This window comes from Chenopodium quinoa, unplaced genomic scaffold, assembly GCF_001683475.1.
Source record: "Chenopodium quinoa cultivar QQ74 unplaced genomic scaffold, ASM168347v1, whole genome shotgun sequence".
Classification (NCBI taxonomy): domain Eukaryota; kingdom Viridiplantae; phylum Streptophyta; class Magnoliopsida; order Caryophyllales; family Amaranthaceae; genus Chenopodium; species Chenopodium quinoa.
Window position 1 is genome coordinate 2,145,637 of NW_018744757.1, and position 8,990 is coordinate 2,154,626.

General features: G+C 37.1%; 1 long non-coding RNA gene across 1 annotated transcript; it reads left to right on the forward strand.

Annotated features, from left to right (window-relative positions):
• The first annotated feature begins 7,934 nt into the window (after positions 1-7,934).
• On the forward strand, positions 7,935-8,785 carry LOC110703725. Its single transcript, XR_002507748.1, has 2 exons — positions 7,935-8,157; positions 8,538-8,785. It is a non-coding gene; the product is annotated as an uncharacterized LOC110703725 (long non-coding RNA).
• Positions 8,786-8,990: the final 205 nt, after the last annotated feature.

Genomic DNA, 8,990 nt, shown 5'->3' on the forward strand with positions numbered 1-8,990 from the left:
TACTTAACCATTTTTCATGAAATTTGTTGCAAAACACTCCTTAAACATAGCATAACAACATAGAGCAAACAATTTTAAGAAAAATAAGCCGAATCGAAAACCCCCATATTCAAAATTTGGGGTTTAACGATTCGAATATCGTTTGAATTCAGCCAAAAAAGAGCAAATTTTAGCAAAAAACTTACAATGGATTACTAAAAATATGAATTGAGAACTAGATTAGCTTCCTTTAGCTTCAAAAATTGCAAAAAACCGAGCATATTGTTTGCAAAAAACACTCCTTCTTTTTAATTGCTTTGCATATTGTAGTTTATTTTCTTTTTTATTAGTTTTTTGCATCATATTGCATGCACACCGTGCTTTGTGCATTCCCCAAGCATATGTTTTGAACGTTTTTCGTAAGAGTGCCTTTAGACGTTCTGTGGTTGTGCTTTACGTAAGAGCATCCAAACACAGGTTTGTCATTTTACTGTACTGACGTTACAAATGGCCAGGTTTTCTTCTTTTTTCACGTTCGAAGCAAAAAGGAAGGCGTTTTCATGCAGCGTAAAAATGCAAATGGCGTATCGTACTGCTCAAAATTGTACGGCGTAGGTGATGCGCAAAATTTCACTCAGCCCAAGCTTTGCGTGATCTACCTCTCCGAACTAATAGGTAGAGAATTATTGTAGGCGTTAGCTTAACGAGTCAACAGGCGCACCGAACCTTCAGGAACAGGCACTTCTTGAATGGCAGCAAATACGGTAGTTAGTGCGCTTACTAACTTACCGGACAATTAGGGTATTGAAGCCACCCCCTGTATAAAGAAGCGACGAGACGATGTCGCGCTTATGTAGTCATGTGCCCCCAGTCCTGACACACGTGTACTCATCTTGTGGACAAAACTAATGAGAGAGTTGCTGACTTTCTTCCCTCTCACTGAATTTTGATATATGCCTCCAGTCCTAAGACATGTATTTCTATCTTGTGGACTATTTCGGCTCGAATACTGAAAACCCCTTTTTCATCTCAACTATGTGCTTAGTTGGCCGACTTTCTCCAACTCATAAAGATCTCCTTGCTTCCCTTGGGACCTTCTTCGGCCTCCCAAGAATAGCTAGTAGCCACTTCTTCAATTGTAGCTTCAACTTGGCTTTGAGGGATCTTAATCAATTGGCCACCGGCACCCACATCTAGATTGGTCCTTGACATTGGCTACAAGCCATCATAAAAGAATCTCATGAGCAAATTATGGTTGAATTCATGATGAGGACATGCTCTAATCAAATCCTTAAACCTTTCCCATTCTTCCCCAAGAGTTTCATCCGGTTCCTGCTCAAAGAAAGCTATCTCCCTCCTCATTTTTGCGGTTTGCTCATCGGAAATGAACCTCTTGAGAAAGTCCTTTGCAACTTCCTTCCATGTGGTGAGTGAGTTGGGCTTCAAAAGCTTGAGCCATTTCTTTGCTCTTCCGGTGAGAGATTGCCGAAAGAGATGCATACGAATGTAATCTTGGCTCGCTTCATTTGTTTGCATCATTGCACACAACTCAAGGAATCGGTCCAAATGCTCAATGGGGTCTTCACTTACGCCTTCGGAAAATTGCTCAATTTGCACCATCCTAGCATATTGTGGATGGATTGTGAAATTAGTCTCGGTGGTCGGGAGAAGTATACCACTCGTGAGCTCATAGATTTCCAGGTTTCCAAACTCCCTAAAAAGAAGGTCATCCTCTTGTCTTGCCATATCTCTCTTTGAATACAACAAAGCTAAGCACACGATTAGCAATGACAAGTAGGATTAAGCAAGCAAAATGAAAGAAAGGAAAGAAAATAAAATGACTTTAACAATAGCAAAATTAAATGTTAAACAAGCCGCTTCCCCGGCAACGGCGCCAAAATTTGATTGGGATAAGATAGTTCGTTAAGCTACCACCCTTACCAAATTAATCATTTATAATACCTAAACCTACACTAAACTAGTTAGTGGCAAGTAAAGGGTCGAACCACTAGGGAAGCACGCTAATTCAACATCAAATATCACTAATGCAAGAGTGAAAGGGGGATTGTTTTTGTTGGTTTTGTTGAGTAAGAATACTAAAACTACAAATAAACAAGAAGATGATAATTAAAATCAATAGAAAATAATGCTAGGGATACGGGGGTATCCAATATGATTAGAAAGAGGAGAATAATGGTGATTATCATGAAACATATGCCAAAGAACACAAGATTCTACCTAAACAACTCATTCTCATGCAATAGTCTAGGCAAATCAATGAAAGAGGTCTACACTAATAAGGATCATTCTCATGCATCCTATTAGTTACAATCAAATCAAGAGAATAAAGAAGCACAATCCATAAAGACTCCACTTTAATAACTCATTCTCATGGAATCATTAAAATAGACATGATCCTAATCTAGTTCAAATCACTTTCATGCATTAATACTAGAAAACATCAAATAGAGTGCAACAATAATCCCAAGCTAATAAAAATCATGTCTTTCATCAATATATGGCATAAGTTCAATCCAACCATCATCATTTATCCAATATAAAATCATATCTTCCACCCCCTTCCCCTAGCTAAAACATTAGCCTAGAGAAGGGAGATTATACATAGGAACTAAACAAATTAAGGAGGAAAAATAAACAAGGTAGAACATGAAAATCAAACTAACAAGAACAAATAAGCAAGTAATGAATCAACAAAACAAAAGGCAAACTAAATGAAGGCAATAAACTAAAGTAAAGAGATAGGGAAGAAAAAGGTTACTAAATGAAGACTTGAATTAACAAAGCTTGAAGAAGATCCATGAGCAACAATGAAGAAAATCACAATCTAACCCTAAGAGAGAGAAAATTAGGAGAGAAAACTAATCTAATCTAGGGGAAATTAATTGCCAAGAGAGTATTAACCCCCCCAAAAGGGGTATTTATATACAAACTAAATAAAGAAAGAAAAATAAATAAAATAAATGAAAAATCAATAAAATAAAAGAAAGGAAATAATAAAGAATAAATAAAAGAAAAACTAAAAGGAAAATAAAATCAGAAACCCCCCTAAAGTCATCAGACCACGAAAACAAATCAGCCCCAAAAATTTCACTCCCTTTCGTGGCTGCTCTGATCTTCCATCAACACCATCACCACGCATCATCATATAATCACCACCGTTAATCCTCATTGTCATCAATCAAGCATCAATAAGGCCGTTCAATTTTCATTAAACTCACGTGAGAAGCTCGTGATTGAACCCACATTTGCACGCCCGCGAAGACATCGCGCAAAGCTACTGTCTCAACTATGATTTTGGATTCCAATTGCGCGCTTTCTGACAGGGCTGCGCGGCCGCGAAGCTCCAATCAAATTGGTTGTTGCAATTGCGGGCAAATAGTGGTTGCGAATTGGCTTGCGATGCGGTTTGGGTAAGGGTGATTAGAGTTGTTGTTGCGGGTGTTACATTGAAGTTGGGTGGCTGCAGCTGCGGTGAGGGAACAGGGGATTGTTGGTAGGCTGTTGTTGCGGGTTGGAGTCGCTTTATGTGGAGGAGATGGTGGCAGAGGTGGTGTGGTGTGAGGATGGATTAAATGGGGGTCTGTTGCGGGGTGTTGGTGGTTCAGGTGGTTAGGGTGGCTGCGGTTTGTTTGGTGGTGGTTAAGGGTGGTAGATTGGAGGGGGTAATTTTTGTTGCGGGTTGTGGTGGGCTGATAGGTAGTGTTGGTGGTTTAATTGGTGTTGCGGGGGTCGAATTAAAGGTGGTACTTGCTGGCGGTTTTGGTGGGAAAATGGAAGGTGTGGCTGGGTTGTGCTGCTGCTGGCAGCGTGGTGGTGATTGCTGTTGGTGTTGGTGTTGTTGGGCTGATTTGGTTGGTGGCAATTGTTGCTTTGGTGGCTGATGGTGGTTGATTGTGACGGTGGTTGTGTGGTGCTACTGCTGGCTTGCGTGAGGTGTGGGTGTGAGAAGGAGGAGCAGGGGCTGCTGGTGCAAATTGGGGGAAAGCAGTGGTGGAGATGGTTGTTTGGGTGGCTGATGGTGGTGGTTGTGGTGGTGTGCTTAGATGAGGTGTGGTGAAGCATAAGACTGGCAGCAGGGGAAGAGCAGGGAGCATTGTGCATTTGCCTCGAACCTCGGACCCCGAACACGATTTGAACTTGAAACCCAGAACACCTACAACCAAAAACACAAGGGTATTACCACGAAATAAAATAAAATAAAGATAAAATAAAATAAAATCAAAATAACATAAAAAATAAAATCAAAAGAAATTAAATAAAATAAAGAGAACAAACATGAAAATAAAATAAAATGAGAGAAACTAGGAACTTATTAGAAAACAAGAACTAAAAACTTAAAAAATAAACATAGAATATAAGATAAATTAAATAAATTAAGAAAATAAGCTAAAAACTATTAAAAACTACTAAAATACTCAAAATAAAGATAAAATACGAGAATAAGCAAATAATAGAAATAAAGGACAAACAGGGCTAAATTATTGGAAAATAAGCCGGAAAACGACTCAATAAACACCCTAAAAGTGGCATAAAAGTCACTTATCAGTTATCTTAGTACCCTCGCTCCCGAACGTATTTCTGGTTTATAGACCGATTTGGGCATGGGTAAACTTATGATTTGTGCTAATTATTTCATGAACTCCACATGAAGAAAGGCATGAACGAGGTTTATGAGTTTTTCCTAAAACCCATTGGCGACTCCTACTTGTTTCTTATAAAAAAAGCGTGATGATGGAATCAATTCTAATTCAAAGCCCCCCAAACAGTCGGGAATTCAAATCCTACTACACCTTAACAAGTGTAAAGTCCTTGGCTTTTAAGTGGCCAAGGGCATTTAAGGAGAGTACCCCTTACGATGGGATCACCCTCCTGACAATAAGATCCACCTATTCATAACTTGAACAACCTACAAAATAATCCCTTATGATATCTTCCATAATCACTTCAAAATATGCTAGATAAATTAGTAAAATAACATGATAAGTAGCCCTAAACACATGCACAACCTCTATAGGCAGCGACTACAATTATTTTAGATTAACACATCTTATAACTTACAATATTATTCATAAACACCATGAAGTCATCATAGGAAGATTACGTAATAACTAGGCATAGATATCAAACTAAATTAAGCATGGAAGGAAGCAAAATATGTCAAACATCACTCAAGATACACGCATGGGAATTAATTCAAAACCGCAACCGAAACTCGAACCACAAATCCTATACAACGTATCTAATCTCTCCTAAACCAAACAATGATTTTTTAAAGTAAAGGAATAGTGTCCTTCGAACAAGTGTATTATTCTAATAGTGGGTTAAGAATTATTAGAAAGCTAATATATTCAGTAAAGTTAAGTGATCGAAATGCCTGGGTGGAGGCCGCTTCCGATGAACCCTTCGCGTCACACCCAAGCAACCACCGAGCGAAAGCGATGAATTAATTCGGAAGGAATTAATGAAGGAATTAATGAGTCAACCAAGTAATATTTATTTAGACGTCAGAAATTCGTGCTGAGAGCGTCGAAATCGAGCGTCAAAAGTCAAAATAGTAAAAGACTAGACGTGCAAATAGTAATAAATAAGCGTATTTACCAAAATACCTCTAGCATCGGAGTTCCCCGAGAAATTCGAGTGCTAGGGGCACAATGTGTAGCATGGTGGCTAGCATGCACACCAAGTCGAGCCTTAGATGGCTGGTGCGTGCTAGAGCACCAATGCTAGGAGCCAAGGCAAGCCTCGGCACCAAGCAGCCGCAGCAGCCTGCACTTAGAGTGTGTGGCATGCTGGCCGAGAGCAGAAGCAGCCCGCACTTGGAGTGTGCGGCATGCTGGCCGAGATCAGCAATAGCCCGCAACTTATGGGTGCGGGTGGCTGGGTCGAGACTAAGGGAGGAACAAAGGGAATCCCACTTGGGTGCCTTGATGCCCAAGTGGGAGAGGACATGTGGCACAAGGTGAGGGAGAGTGTGGGGAGCAAGTTTGGTCCCCCCTCTCCAAGTGGTCTGCACTTGCTCTCTCATTTATAGTTGACACTTGTTGATTTATTACTAGCTTGCTTAAATAATTTTATTTTACCTTTAAAATAAAATGTGAAAATCTCACTATCCCACATTGATGGGAAAGATAATCATACTCTCATCATTTCCTATAAATACCCAAGTAAGGGCATTGGAAATGATGTTAGAGTAAGAATTGGAAAAGGGATCACTAGAAGTGAAAACCTTTGAACTCAAGAGTTAGAAAAGGTATCACATTTTGTGAAAGCCTTTGAACTCAGTTACTCGGTTTTATCGGTCGGGTCTTGCTAACCCCAAGACATTGGACCTAGTCAGTGATCGTCGTTGCGGGTTGATCATCGTTGGAGGCTTCGTAATTTCGAAGCTAGATTTCAAATAAGAGCCCAAGCGGTCGGGCGAAGCACGCTCAAAGGTAATCTTATTATCTTAATCTTGTTGTTGATTTAATTATGTTTATAGTTTTATTTCTTGCGAGTGCGGTCTTGTTTTTGGGTTTGTTTCTGCGGTGAGTCGGACTCACTAAACCCCAACAACGGTATCAAAGGCTTGCTCGTTTATTTTTAAAATCATATTATTTTTCAAGGTGTTTTTATGACTTAATTTTTCTAGTTTTAAGTTGCTAATTAGATTAGTAGCTCGGTTTATTAATTTTAATCCCGTAATAGAGTTGACTTCAGCTCCCGAATCCAGATTTTGACCCAAAAATAGTGAATTTTGGGTGGAAAAGGCGTTTTGGAAATGGTTTTACCCTTTTAAGATTCGATTTTTAGCCAAAAAAAAAACAACTAGAAATGCACTTTTCGAGGGGTTTTTCGTTTTTACGAAAATTTTTAGTCTTTCTAACCTTGAAAATTAAATGCATATTTTTGGTGGTTATATAATTGGTTCAATACATATTTTTTATGCAATTTTAAACTTCTTTAGGCATGATTACTTGGTGGTAATTTGTGTTTGAAAGGTTGGTTTTATTTTTCACAAATTGCAAATTAATTGCATTAAGTGTGAAATTGTTGTTCTTTGAGGCTTCTAAGTACATAATATTTAATCTTTTATTATGTTAAGTGATTGAAACTTTTAGTTACTAAATTCCATGAAATTTTTTGTTGAACTTTGTTGATTTAATCATATTTTAGATGATTAGAATCATAAAGTTTGAAACTTGTGATAGAAATTTGTTTATCTTTATATTGGAAGATATAATTTCTCAAGGATTCACAAGTATTAAAGTGGGAATCTTTATTAAACATATGTTCATTTTTCCAACTCCCTTTTATTTTGCAAAAATCACAAGATTAATTTAAATTGATTAAATTAATAGTGAGTAATTGCCTTCTTATTTTTGTTGCACTAAGTTAAACATATTTTATAAAAGAATGGTTCTAGGAAATAATTGTGGTTGAATGCACTTTGATGGATTTTATTTGAGTTAGACTTGCTTAATTTTTATTTTGCACATTACGTTAGTTCTAAAAATAATTTAGAATTAATTTTTAAGTCACGCAAAACTCGGGTTCAAAAACCAGAGAGTATGGCACGCAAACAAAAACAACGCCCTTCGGCTAGCCGGGCTGTTGTGCAGCCCGCATGTGGCTGCCAAGGGCTGATGCTTGGTGCGCGTGCGTGGCTGGTGCTAGGCCTGTACAAAACTATCCGAGAATCTGAAAATCCGATCTGCAACCGATCCGAATTTTAGGGTATCCAATCCGAGTTTTCATTTCTGATCGGATTTCGGGTACAATTTAGAATATTGATTTTTAAGTTTTCGGATATTCGATATCCGAAAATATCGGATATCAAAACCGGTATCCGATATCTGATAATTTAAAAGGTAAATATTTAAATTAGAGAATAGATATAGTATATGTTTTTTTAAGAAAATAAATATTCTTAAAACAAATTTATAATCAAACAAGTAGACAACCTATTCACCTTAATCACTTTCTCTTACTATATTCCTAAAAACCATAAATTTCTCCCTTTCTCTTTCTACGCTCAGCCTCTCAAGGCCTCAAGCTGCTACTCCGCCCCACCGCCATGCCGCCACCTCAAGTTCAGCCGCTTAAGATCTCCTTCAGTCTTTCACTCGCCCAGATCTCCTAATACTCGTATTTTCTCGGCTAATCTCCACCTCTCCGGTATGTATTTCAAATTCAATGTTTTGATATTTTAATATTTGTTATGAATTTCGTTTTGTTATCTAAATTTCGTTCTATTTGTTGGCACGTTCGGTTGTTTGTAAGATTTTCGATCTATTTGTATTTTTTGGAATTTCAATTTTTTTATCAGATTTTTTGTATCTATTTGTGTTAATTTTTTATCAAGTTATTGTTTCTAGTTTTTTGCTAGTTTATTTGTCATCTAGTTTTCTATCTATATGTGTTAATTTCGTTGATTTTTTATTGTTTATTTTTTGAATAGCGTGCTTAATTTTTTTGTTTCTTATATTCCTAATTTTGTGCTTCTTTGTTAATTTTTGATCAAATTCTTATTTTTTGTTACTACTTTGGTTGAGCAGGTGTCGGTTGTTGATGACTACATTTGAGGAATTCATTTCAGGCGTATTATTGGTACTGTTTTTTTTTTTTTTTGCTACTTTTTTTATTATGTAGTAAAATGACTTATGTAAACTTTGTAATGTTAAGACTTTATTAAGCTTTGTATTTTTAATTTGAGGAGTTGGATTTGTAATGCACTAAGACTAATGCTAGTATGCCACTACTTCGTATATGAGGAGTTATATGTTAATTAATGGTTTTTTATTAATTAAATTTGCAAAATAGACTATTACAATTATTGTATAGGTTTTTCACAAAATAAAAAATAGTACAGGAATAACAGGTACAGGATTACAGGAATACAACCATAATTAATTTTAAGTTTTCAATAACATTGGATAATGGATATCCCAAATATCCGATCTGCATGATTTTGGATATCGGATATTAGTTATCCGAAATTTTCGGATCGG